A 14,159-nucleotide genomic window follows, 5' to 3' on the forward strand; every position below is an offset into this window, starting at 1 on the left:
TGATTACCCCCCTGTAAAGCTCCATTCAGATGTCCGCATGATTTTTACGGATGCACTGATAGATGGATCCGATCCGCAAAACGCATCCGGACGTCTGAATGAAGCCTTACAGGGGCATGATCAATGACTGTGGTGATCACCCCATATAGACTCCCTGATCACCCCCCTGTCATTGATTACCCCCCTGTAAAGCTCCATTCAGATGTCCGCATGATTTTTACGGATGCACTGATAGATGGATCGGATCCGCAAAACGCATCCGGACGTCTGAATGAAGCCTTACACGGGCGTGATCAATGACTGTGGTTATCACCCCATATAGACTCCCTGATCACCCCCCTGTCCTTGATCACCCCCCTGTCATTGATCACCCCCCTGTCATTGATCACCCCCCTGTCATTGATCACCCCCCTGTCATTTATCACCCCCCTGTCATTTAGCACCCCTCTGTAAGGCTCCATTCAGATATTTTTTTGGCCCAAGTTAGCAGAATTTTATTTTTTTTTTCTTACAAAGTCTCATATTCCACTAACTTGTGTCAAAAAATAAAATCTCACATGAACTCACCATACCCCTCACGGAATCCAAATGCGTAAAATTTTTTAGACATTTATATTCCAGACTTCTTCTCACGCTTTAGGGCCCCTAGAATGCCAGGGCAGTATAAATACCCCACATGTGACCCCATTTCGGAAAGAAGACACCCCCAGGTATTCCGTGAGGGGCATATTGAGTCCATGAAAGATTGAAATTTTTGTCCCAAGTTAGCGGAACGGGAGACTTTGTGAGAAAAAAATTAAAAATATCAATTTCCGCTAACTTGTGCCAAAAAAAAAAAATTTCTATGAACTCGCCATGCCCCTCATTGAATACCTTGGGGTGTCTTCTTTCCAAAATGGGGTCACATGTGGGGTATTTATACTGCCCTGGCATTCTAGGGGCCCCAAAGCGTGAGAAGAAGTCTGGTATCCAAATGTCTAAAAATGCCCTCCTAAAAGGAATTTGGGCACCTTTGCGCATCTAAGCTGCAAAAAAGTGTCACACATCTGGTATCGCCGTACTCAGGAGAAGTTGGGGAATGTGTTTTGGGGTGTCATTTTACATATACCCATGCTGGGTGAGAGAAATATCTTGGTCAAATGCCAACTTTGTATAAAAAAATGGGAAAAGTTGTCTTTTGCCAAGATATTTCTCTCACCCAGCATGGGTATATGTAAAATGACACCCCAAAACACATTCCCCAACTTCTCCTGAATACGGCGATACCAGATGTGTGACACTTTTTTGCAGCCTAGGTGGGCAAAGGGGCCCATATTCCAAAGAGCACCTTTAGGATTTCACAGGTCATTTACCTACTTACCACACATTAGGGCCCCTGGAAAATGCCAGGGCAGTATAACTACCCCACAAGTGACCCCATTTTGGAAAGAAGACACCCCAAGGTATTCTGTGAGGGGCATGGCGAGTTCCTAGAATTTTTTATTTTTTGTCACAAGTTAGTGGAAAATGCTTATTTTTTTTTTTTTTTTTTTTTTCATACAAAGTCTCATATTCCACTAACTTGTGACAAAAAATAAAAACTTCCATGAACTCACTTTGCCCATCAGCGAATACCTTGGGGTCTCTTCTTTCCAAAATGGGGTCACTTGTGGGGTAGTTATACTGCCCTGGCATTCTAGGGGCCCAAATGTGTGGTAAGGAGTTTGAAATCAAATTCTGTAAAAAATGACCTGTGAAATCCGAAAGGTGCTCTTTTGAATATGGGCCCCTTTGCCCACCTCGGCTGCAAAAAAGTGTCACACATCTGGTATCTCCGTAATCGGGAGAAGTTGGGGAATGTGTTTTGGGGTGTCATTTTACATATACCCATGCTGGGTGAGAGAAATATCTTGGCAAAAGACAACTTTTCCCATTTTTTTATACAAAGTTGGCATTTGACCAAGATATTTATCTCACCCAGCATGGGTATATGTAAAAAGACACCCCAAAACACATTCCTCAACTTCTCCTGAATACGGGGATACCAGATGTGTGACACTTTTTTGCAGCCTAGGTGGGCAAAGGGGCCCACATTCCAAAGAGCACCTTTCGGATTTCACAGGTCATTTACCTACTTACCACACATTTGGGCCCCTAGAATGCCAGGGCAGTATAACTACCACACAAGTGACCCCATTTTGGAAAGAAGAGACCCCAAGGTATTCGCTGATGGGCATAGTGAGTTCATGGAAGTTTTTATTTTTTGTCACAAGTTTGTGGAATATGAGACTTTGTATGAAAAAAAAAAAAAAAAAAAAAATCATCATTTTCCACTAACTTGTGACAAAAAATAAAAAATTCTAGGAACTCGCCATGCCCCTCACGGAATACCTTGGGGTGTCTTCTTTCCAAAATGGGGTCACTTGTGGGGTAGTTATACTGCCCTGGTATTCTAGGGGCCCAAATGTGTGGTAAGGAGTTTGAAATCAAATTCAGGAAAAAATGAGGAGTGAAATCCGAAAGGTGCTCTTTGGAATATGGGCCCCTTTGCCCACCTAGGCTGCAAAAAAGTGTCACACATCTGGTATCCCCGTACTCAGGAGAAGTTGAGGAATGTGTTTTGGGGTGTCTTTTTACATATACCCATGCTGGGTGAGATAAATATCTTGGTCAAATGACAACTTTGTATAAAAAAATGGGAAAAGTTGTCTTTTGCCAAGATATTTCTCTCACCCAGCATGGGTATATATAAAATGACACCCCAAAACACATTCCCCACCTTCTCCTGAGTACGGAGATACCAGATGTGTGACACTTTTTTGCAGCCTAGGTGGGCAAAGGGGCCCATATTCCAAAGAGCACCTTTCGGATTTCACAGGTCATTTTTTACAGAATTTGATTTCAAACTCCTTACCACACATTTGGGCCCCTAGAATGCCAGGGCAGTATAACTACCCCACAAGTGACCCCATTTTGGAAAGAAGAGACCCCAAGGTATTCGCTGATGGGCATAGTGAGTTCATAGAAGTTTTTATTTTTTGTCACAAGTTAGTGGAATATGAGACTTTGTAAGGAAAAAAAAAAAAAAAAAAAAAAATCATCATTTTCCGCTAACTTGTGACAAAAAATAAAAAGTTCTATGAACTCACTATGCCCATCAGCGAATACCTTAGGGTGTGTACTTTCAGAAATGGGGTCATTTGTGGGGTGTTTGTACTGTCTGGGCATTGTAGAACCTCAGGAAACATGACAGGTGCTCAGAAAGTCAGAGCTGCTTCAAAAAGCGGAAATTCACATTTTTGTACCATAGTTTGTAAACGCTATAACTTTTACCCAAACCATTTTTTTTTTACCCAAACATTTTTTTTTTATCAAAGACATGTAGAACTATAAATTTAGAGCAAAATTTCTATATGGATGTCGTTTTTTTTGCAAAATTTTACAACTGAAAGTGAAAAATGTCATTTTTTTGCAAAAAAATCGTTAAATTTCGATTAATAACAAAAAAAGTAAAAATGTCAGCAGCAATGAAATACCACCAAATGAAAGCTCTATTAGTGAGAAGAAAAGGAGGTAAAATTCATTTGGGTGGTAAGTTGCATGACCGAGCAATAAACGGTGAAAGTAGTGTAGGTCAGAAGTGTAAAAAGTGGCCTGGTCTTTCAGGGTGTTTAAGCACTGGGGGCTGAGGTGGTTAAAGTACAACTTACACGATTCCCTGAACCGAATGAAATTGTCACTACCCCCAGAAAATCTGTCCGGGAGTGACGAATGGAAGTCTCTGTCTCAGGCCCAGATACAAACAACAGAGAATATAACAAACACAAACAAACGTGACACTTAACTTCTGTAGCGATGGACGAGCAGGAACACCAGAGACAAACTCACACCAGCTCAGCCAAACCCAAATGAAGCTATCTATCGCATAGTCAGAAGGGTGGGGTCAGACTATAAAGGATAGAAGTGATGACCACTGAGCAACAGCTGAGAAAAGGGAAGTGGGCATTAACCCTATCAACACAGAATCAAGAGAAATCAAGGAGGCTGTTAGATTCCTCCACGCTCAGCCAATCTCCTTGATTTCCTGATATCAGTCACCTGAGGGACCGTGACACATACTGTATTTAGGCCTAAATTTATTATCACTCAGATAATTTTGTGCAATACCTTGTGTATTGGTGTAATAATCATGTATATGCTGGTTTGAACATAATACACCTTCCCACCCCCACCCCACCACCCCCGGAAAAAAAAAAAAAAAAAAATGTGTGGAGACATTAATAAATGAAAATGTTTAGGCCTAAATTTGTTAACACCTACAAAAAAAAAAAGATTTTACATCATAATTTTTACACAAATCCCCTTTTTCATTCCCCCTATTTAACTTGGTCATGTGATAGTTGTGACTCCATTTTATGCAGCTTGTTGCATGGAATCCTGTGTTTTTGCAGACATTGGTTTCTAGCTACAATTTTCTGTTGTATCATGGCTGAGGAGGAACTGGTTCTCTTGTGCTGTCTGATTTCTTGGGACCAGGAACAGCAGCCAACTATGCTGAACGTGGAACCGAGGAGGAGGAAGCATTGTGTTCACCCAATTCTTTGTCAGCGGCGCAGGTGCAAGTGCTGCCGAAAATTTCAAGGAAGAGGCATTCCGATACAACCTGTATATATCACATAAAGGAGGGCCTCATTCACATTGTGGTACAATTGTTCAGGTAGTGGAACTCCTACACTCATAAAGCCTATGCACTAAGTGAAAGGGCTGCCAAAAATTACAAGGAACCGGCACTACAATACCCCCTTTATTACACATAAAGGAGGGCATCATACACACCCTTGAAAAATTATGTTTGATGGCCTGCTGGTGACCCTCAAAAACTATTGGAGCAAGGGCCTGCTGATCTGACCATCTAAAACATTAGGGGTGAGGTTTTGCTGCTGAGCTGACCCTCTACAACATTAGGGGCAAAGGCCTGCTGCTGATCTGACCTTCTAAAACATTGGGGCGAGTGCCTGCTGCTGATCTGACCATCTAAAACATTAGGGGCGAGAGCCTGCTGCTGATCTGACCATCTAAAACATTCGGGGTGAGGCTCTGTTGCTGAGCTGACCATCTAAAAGATTAGGGGCGAGTGCCTGCTGCTGATCTGACCTTCTAAAACATTGGGGCGAGGGCCTGCTGCTGAGCTAACCCTCTAAAACATTAAGGGTGAGTGCCTGCTGCTGATCTGACCATCTAAAAACATTAGGTGTGAGGGTCTGTTGCTGAGCTGACCATCTAAAACATTAGGGGTGAGGGCCTGCTGCTGATCTGACCCTCTCAAACATTAGGTGCGAGTGCCTGCTGCTGATCTTACCATCTAAAACATTAGGGGCGAGGGCCTGCTGGTAACCCTCTAAAACATTATGGATGAGGGCCTGCTGGTGAACCTCAAAAACATTATGGGCGAGGGCCTGCTGGTGACCCTCTAAAACATTATGAATGAGGGCCTGCTGGTGACCCTCAAAAACATTATGGTTGAGGGCCTGCTGGTGACCCTCAAAAACATTATGGGCAGGGCATGCTGGTGACCCTCTAAAACATTAGGAGCGAGGGCAGCCTAATAAGCATGTTGATATGATGGAGGAGGACGAGAAAAGGGAGATTGAACCATACAGGGAGTGCAGAATTATTAGGCAAGTTGTATTTTTGAGGATTAATTTTATTATTGAACAACAACCATGTTCTCAATGAACCCAAAAAACTCATTAATATCAAAGCTGAATATTTTTGGAAGTAGTTTTTAGTTTGTTTTTAGTTTTAGCTATTTTAGGGGGATATCTGTGTGTGCAGGTGACTATTACTGTGCATAATTATTAGGCAACTTAACAAAAAACAAATATATACCATTTCAATTATTTATTTTTACCAGTGAAACCAATATAACATCTCAACATTCACAAATATAAATTTCTGACATTCAAAAACAAAACAAAAACAAATCAGTGACCAATATAGCCACCTTTCTTTGCAAGGACACTCAAAAGCCTGCCATCCATGGATTCTTTCAGTGTTTTGATCTGTTCACCATCAACATTGCGTGCAGCAGCAACCACAGCCTCCCAGACACTGTTCAGAGAGGTGTACTGTTTTCCCTCCTTGTAAATCTCACATTTGATGATGGACCACAGGTTCTCAATGGGGTTCAGATCAGGTGAACAAGGAGGCCATGTCATTAGATTTTCTTCTTTTATACCCTTTCTTGCCAGCCACGCTGTGGAGTACTTGGACGCGTGTGATGGAGCATTGTCCTGCATGAAAATCATGTTTTTCTTGAAGGATGCAGACTTCTTCCTGTACCACTGCTTTAGGAAGGTGTCTTCCAGAAACTGGCAGTAGGACTGGGAGTTGAGCTTGACTCCATCCTCAACCCGAAAAGGCCCCACAGGCTTATCTTTGATGATACCAGCCCAAACCAGTACTCCACCTCCACCTTGCTGGCGTCTGAGTCGGACTGGAGCTCTCTGCCCTTTACCAATCCAGCCACGGGCCCATCCATCTGGCCCATCAAGACTCACTCTCATTTCATCAGTCCATAAAACATTAGAAAAATCAGTCTTGAGATATTTCTTGGCCCAGTCTTGACGTTTCAGCTTGTGTGTCTTGTTCAGTGGTGGTCGTCTTTCAGCCTTTCTTACCTTGGCCATGTCTCTGAGTATTGCACACCTTGTGCTTTTGGGCACTCCAGTGATGTTGCAGCTCTGAAATATGGCCAAACTGGTGGCAAGTGGCATCTTGGCAGCTGCACGCTTGACTTTTCTCAGTTCATGGGCAGTTATTTTGCGCCTTGGTTTTTCCACACGCTTCTTGCGACCCTGTTGACTATTTTGAATGAAACGCTTGATTGTTCGATGATCACGCTTCAGAAGCTTTGCAATTTTAAGAGTGCTGCATCCCTCTGCAAGATATCTCACTATTTTTGACTTTTCTGAGCCTGTCAAGTCCTTCTTTTGACCCATTTTGCCAAAGGAAAGGAAGTTGCCTAATAATTATGCACACCTAATATAGGGTGTTGATGTCATTAGACCACACCCCTTCTCATTACAGAGATGCACATCACCTAATATGCTTAATTGGTAGTAGGCTTTCGAGCCTATACAGCTTGGAGTAAGACAACATGCATAAAGAGGATGATGTGGTCAAAATACTCATTTGCCTAATAATTCTGCACGCAGTGTATACCCTTTTTAGTGGTGGAAGGGGTGCATGGGATTACAGTGTATTGAATACACCATAAAAGCCACATATAGAGTTCCTTTATGTTCAGCCACTTTCCTCTGGTGGGGTAGAGACGTCAGGGGCAATCCAGGCCTTGTTTATTTTTATGAGTCAATCGGTCACCATTTTCAGTTGACAGGCGGATGCGCTTATCAGTTATTATGCCCCCAGCAGCACTAAATACACATTCTGACAAAACGCTGGTGGCAGGGCAGGCCAGCACCTGGAAGGCGTAGAGCGCCAGTTGGTGCCACGTGTCCAGCTTGGACACCCAATACTTGTAAGGCACAGAGGGATCACTGAGGAAGATAACACGGTCTGCTACGTACTCCTTCACCATCTTCCAATATTTTTCAATCCTTGTGACACTAGGCCGCGCATCAGGTTGAGTGTGCTGGCGGGGTGTTATAAAACTGTCCCAGGCCTTGCAGAGTGTTGCCCTGCCTCTGTTGGAACTGCTGTGTGTTCCCCTCGTCTCCCCTCCTCGTTTGGCCAAGGAACTACGTACTCCGCAGCCAGCGTTGTCAGCTGGAAATCTTTGGAGCAATTTTTACACAAGGACCTTCTGGTATTGCACCATTTTGCTCATCCTCTCCACCACAGGAATGAGAGATGAGAAGTTCTCTTTGTAGCGCTGGTTGAGAAGGGTGAACAACCAATAATCGGTATTGGCCAAAATGCATACGACGCGAGGGTCACGGGATAAGCAGCCTAACATAAAGTCAGCCATGTGTGCCAGAGTCCCAACAGACAAGACTTTGCTGTCCTCATCAGGAGGATGACTCTCAATCTCTTCATCCTCTTCCTCCTCTTCTACCCATCCACGCTGAACAGATGGAATAAAAATTCCATGGGTACTACCATCTGTAGTGGAGGCAACCATCTCCTGCTTCTCCTCCTCCTCATCATCATCATCCAATTTGCGCTGAGAAGACAAACTTAGGGTGGTCTGACTATCACCCTGTGTACTGTCTTCCCCAATTTCCATCTCTTCCACATGCAAAACGTCCGCCTTAATTGTGAGCAGCAAGCGTTTGAGTAGACACAGAAGTGGGATGGTCACGCTAATAATCGCCGCTCACCATCTGTGTTGATTTCCCAAAGTTGCGTAAAACCTCACAGAGGTCAGACATTAATGCCCAATCATCGCTTGTAAAGAGCGGAAGCTGACTGGAAAGGTGACAACCATGCTGCAACTGGTATTCCATTACTGCCCTCTGCTGATCACAAAGCCTGGCCAAAATGTGGAATGTGGAGTTCCAGTGCATGCTCACGTTGCACAACAGTCAGTGAGCTGACAATTACAAGCGCTGCTGCAGCGTTAGCAGACCAGCAGCAGCTGTCGATGACTTCTGGAAATCGGCACACACGTGGCGCACCTTCACCAGTAGCTCAGGCAAATTGGGGTAGGTTTTGAGAAACCGCTGAACCACCAGGTTGAACATGTGGGATAGGCATGGTATGTGTGTGAGCTTGCCGAGCTCCAAAGCCGCCACCAAGTTACGGCCATTATCAGACACAACCATGCCTGGTTGTAGGTTGAGTGACGAGAGCCACAGCTCAGTCTGGTCCCTTATCCCCTGCCACAGCTCTGCGGCGGTGTGCTGTTTGTCACCTAAGCAGATCAGTTTAAGCACGGCCTGTTGCCGCTTCCCTAATGCAGTGCTACATTGCTTTCAGCTACTGACATGGCTGACTGGTGCTGCAAGATGATAATTCAGAGGTGGAAGTGGAGGAGGAGGAAAAGGGGGGGGGGGGGTTGCAGCCACTAACGTAGGTGATGGCGGAAACCCTGATGGAAGTAGGGCCCGCAATACTTGGCTTCGATAACGCCTGTGTCATCCCAGGGTACGACTCGCTCCCGGCCTCCACAACTTTTACCCAGTGTGCCATCAAGGAAATGTAGCGTCCCTGGCCAAAAGCACTTGTCCATGTGTCAGTCGTTATGTGAAACTTCCCAATAACTACGTTGGTCAGGGCACGGGTGATGTTACAGGACACATGCTGTTGTAAGGCTGGGAAGGCACACCGTAAAAAATATTGGCGGCTGGGGACAGAGTACCACGGGACAGCCACTGCCATCAGGCTGCGGAAAGCCTCAGTGTCCACAAGCCTAAATAGCAACATTTCCAGGGCCAGCAATTTGGAAAGGTGCGCATTTAGTGCTATGGTCTCCCTTTGGCAAGGGAGATTGCCGCAAGGGGGTGCTCCGGGGAACAGTTGCGGGCCTGTTTGGTGTGGCCCACCTTCACACCCCCCCACTGCCTCTTCCAGCCTGTTGCAGTGCTGCAGATCCCTTCCCCTTTGTACTGCTGTCCTCGGTCAGCTTGCCACCTTCCCAGGTTGGGTCAGTTACTTCATCGTCCAGCACCTCCTCTTCCACTTTCTCACTCTGGTCATCCTCCTGACTTGTTGACCTAACAACAACCTCAGTTATTATCATGGTCGGCGTGGCTATCACATACGTGACACAGAGGGAGGGAACGAGGAAGGCCCTGCCCAAGTGAGAGGGAAGATGGTGACCCCTGACTCACCTGGCGGCTGGCACCTGGCTGCCCTGATGTCCCTAGACGGGTTCCTCACCCGTACGCTGATCACGTGCCTAAAGCCCTGGCTTTCCCTGAGCTGAGCCCTAGGTAGTGAACAGGGCGATGGGAACACTAGTCCGCACCACTAACTCTAAGGGAAAACAACCAAGGGGAGGACAGACAACACAGACTCAACATATATTCCCAGGTGGGCGACAAGAGGAGACAACAATAAGCCCAGCAGGGATCCGGAGGGTAGCACTCAGGAACGACAACCAGGATTCACCACTCCAGTGGGTCAGTATAGATGTCCAGGCAGGAAGCTCTATAACTGGCAACTAGAGAAGTGTGAGGGGAGAATATAAGGAGGTAGGGAGTGGCAGACAAGAAACAGCTGAGGAGGAGAAGCTACGGATCCCTGAGAGAGACAAAAAGGATAGCAAGGCAAACACAGAAAACAATCACTAAGAAACAACGGGATCTTTAGATATAGAGCGCGCAGCCACCCGCTGCGACTTCCTGACCCCGGGTATAACGGAGTCAGACGTGGCTCTTGATACCCTCGTGACAGTACCCCCCCTTTCACGAGGGGCCTCCGGACACTCAGGACCAGGTCTCTCCGGATGAGAGGCATGGAAAGTCTGAATTAACCTGTTGGCGTTTACCTCTGACGCTGGAACCCACATTCTTTCCTCGGGACCGTAACCCCTCCAATGCACCAGATACTGAAGAGAGCGGCGGACCCGACGAGAATCAACAATTCTGGCTATTTGAAACTCCAGATTACCAGCCACAATGACAGGAGGAGGTGGCAGCGGCGATGGTTCTAGAGGTGGAACATACTTCTTGAGTAACGATTTATGGAAGACGTTATGGATCTTAAAAGTCTGAGGTAGCTCCAGGCGAAAAGCCACAGGGTTAATGACGGCTACTATTTTATAGGGACCAATGAACCTAGGACCCAGTTTCCAAGAAGGAACCTTCAACTTAATATTCCTAGTAGACAACCACACATAGTCATTCACTCCTAGGTCCGGACCTGGCGACCGTTTCTTATCGGCCATGCATTTATATTTACCACTCATCTTTTTCAAGTTAACTTGCACCTTCTGCCATACCGATGAAAGAGATGAAGAAAACCTTTCCTCTTCGGGAACCCCAGAAGACCCCCCCTCTTTGAAAGTACAAAATTGGGGATGAAAACCGTATGCACCAAGGAATGGTGACTTGCCAGTGGACTCCTGATAATGATTATTTATGGCAAACTCAGCTAACGGTAAATATGATGACCACAACTCTTGGTTTTCAGACACAAAACACCTTAAATATGTTTCTAGGTTTTGGTTGGTACGCTCAGTCTGTCCATTCGACTGAGGATGGAAAGCTGAGGAAAAGGACAAGTGAACCCCCAAACGGGAACAAAAAGCTTTCCAAAACTTAGAAATAAACTGGGTTCCCCGATCCGAAACCACATCGGAAGGGACCCCGTGAAGCTTCACGATTTCACTGATAAACACCTGAGCGAGAGTTTTAGCATTAGGAAGTGCGGGTAGCGCAATAAAGTGTACCATTTTGCTAAACCTGTCTACTACTACCAAGATAACTGTTTTACCCGCCGACAACGGTAAGTCAGTGATGAAATCCATTGACAGATGTGTCCATGGCCTATTGGGGATGAAAAGTGGCAATAAAGACCCTGCTGGACGTGTATGAGAGACTTTCGCGCGTGCACAAGTAGAACAAGTAGACACGAAATCCATTACATCCTGACGCAACCTTGGCCACCAAAAACGACGAGATAAAAGCTCCAAGGTTGCTTTACTACCCGGGTGTCCAGCAAGTGCCGAATTATGATGTTCTTTTAATAATTCAAGACGCAGGTTTAACGGTACAAACAATTTCTCTGAGGGGCAAGAGGCCGGGGCGTCCCCCTGAGCCTCTAACACCTTTCCATCTAGAACAGAGTGTACAGCAGAGACAACCACTCCTCTTTGTAAAATAGGTACCGGATCACAAACATTACCCCCTCCAGGGAAACTACGAGATAATGCGTCTGCCTTGGTATTTTTTGCCCCAGGACGATAGGTGATTACAAAGTTAAATCTGGTAAAGAATAGCGACCACCTAGCTTGTCTAGGGGTGAGACGCTTAGCCGATTCTAGGTACAGAAGGTTCTTGTGATCCGTAATCACCGTGATGGGGTGGATTGCTCCCTCTAAGAAGTGACGCCACTCTTCAAGCGCCAGTTTAATCGCCAACAGTTCCCTATTTCCAATATCATAATTCTTCTCCGCAGAAGATAATTTTTTGGAAAAGAAAGCGCAAGGACGCCATTTGCCAGGAGATGGACCCTGAGACAATACAGCTCCCACTCCCACCTCTGACGCATCTACCTCGACAATAAAAGGCTGGGAGACATCAGGTTGAATTTGAACAGGTGCCGAGGTAAACCTCTCCTTTAGAGAGGAAAATGCATCTTTAGCGGCGTCAGACCATTTGGAAAAATCCGTCCCCTTCCTAGTCATGTCGATAAGGGGTTTAACGATCACTGAATAATTTTTAATGAACTTTCTATAGAAATTAGCGAAACCCAAAAACCGTTGTAGGGCTTTAAGGTTCTCAGGAAGATCCCAATCTAAAATTGCCTGGACCTTCCCAGGATCCATGCGGAAACCTGAAGCAGATAATAGATATCCCAGGAACTGTAATTCCTGAACAGCGAAGACACATTTTTCAATTTTCGCATATAATTTATTGGTCCGTAGGACCTGCAGTACTTGCCTGACATGCACCTCATGTGTTTTCAGATCAGCCGAATAGATTAAGATATCATCTAGGTATATGACTACAAACCTGCCGATGAGATGACTAAAAATATCATTAACGAAATGTTGGAAGACAGCAGGGGCATTGGTCAGACCGAAAGGCATAACTAGATTTTCATAAGGCCCCTCAGGGGTGTTAAAAGCTGTCTTCCACTCATCCCCTTCCCTGATACGAATCAGATTGTAGGCCCCCCTAAGATCAAGTTTGGAGAACCACTTAGCACCCGCAATCTGATTAAAAAGGTCAGGAATGAGAGGAAGAGGGTATGGGTCACGGATGGTTATCTGGTTTAACTCACGGAAATCTAAGCAAGGACGCCGGCCCCCATCTTTCTTTTTAACAAAGAAAAACCCTGCAGCCACGGGTGAAGAAGAGGGTCTGATGTGTCCCTTAGCCAGACTCTTGGAGATATAATCTTTCATGGCTTGTCTCTCGGGACCCGAAAGATTATACAACCTGGACTTGGGTAATTTTGCCCCGGGAATCAGGTTAACCGGGCAATCATAAGGACGATGAGGTGGTAGTTTCTGACAACCCTTTTCAGAAAAAACGTCCTCAAAGTCCGAAATAAATGTAGGTAGGGAAGCTATGGAGGTGATTAAGCAATTGTTATTTAAGCAATTCTCTCTGCAATGCTCACTCCACTCCAATATCTCCCTGGCCTGCCAATCCACCACTGGATTGTGCGCTACCAACCAGGGAAGACCCAATACCACCGGAGAGGGAAGGCCCTCCAGAACGTAACATGAAAGACACTCATTATGGTGGTCCCCTACCCGAAGGTGTAAATTACGAACAATGTGGGTGAGGTTTCTCTGAGACAGAGGAGCAGAATCTATAGCGAATACGGGAATAGGTCTCTGCAGCGTACAGAGAGACAAACCCATAGTGCGGGCAAAATGGGCATCAATCAAGTTTACCCCTGCTCCACTGTCTAGAAAAACAGAAATAGACTCCGTCTTAACACCAAAAACAATGACCGCTGGTAACACAAATTGAGATGTTCGTATGGAGGAAACGTATACCCCCCGGCTGACATCCTCCGCACAGCCCGGGGTTAGTAGTTTTCCGACGGTCTTTTGTTTTTGAGAAAGGAGGGACAGACATTAATGAAATGACCCCTCCCCCCACAGAAAAAACAAGCCCCCCCCTACGGCGAACCTCGGGAGGACGGACCTGACGAGAAGTTCCGCCTAGCTGCATAGGCTCATCTAAGTGAGTACAGGCTGACTGTTGCTTGGGAGAGGTAACCAATTGCTCCGGAATTTTCGATCTCTCCCTAAGACGTCTATCTATTCTGATAGAGAGGGACATAACAGCATCAAGGGAAAGGGGGGTCTCATACAGCGCCAGTGCATCCTTAACCCTTTCAGATAACCCAGAGCAGAACTGACTCCTGAGAGCCGGGTCGTTCCACTGAGTATCCGTAGCCCACCTACGGAACTCTGAGCAATATTCCTCTGCTGACCGATCTCCCTGTAGGAGTCTCCGTAACTTCGACTCAGCCAGGGCGACTCGGTCAGGGTCATCATATATGAGACCCAAAGCCCCAAAAAATCCCTCCAC

The sequence above is a fragment of the Bufo bufo genome, chromosome 8, assembly GCF_905171765.1.
Source record: "Bufo bufo chromosome 8, aBufBuf1.1, whole genome shotgun sequence".
NCBI lineage: Eukaryota > Metazoa > Chordata > Amphibia > Anura > Bufonidae > Bufo > Bufo bufo.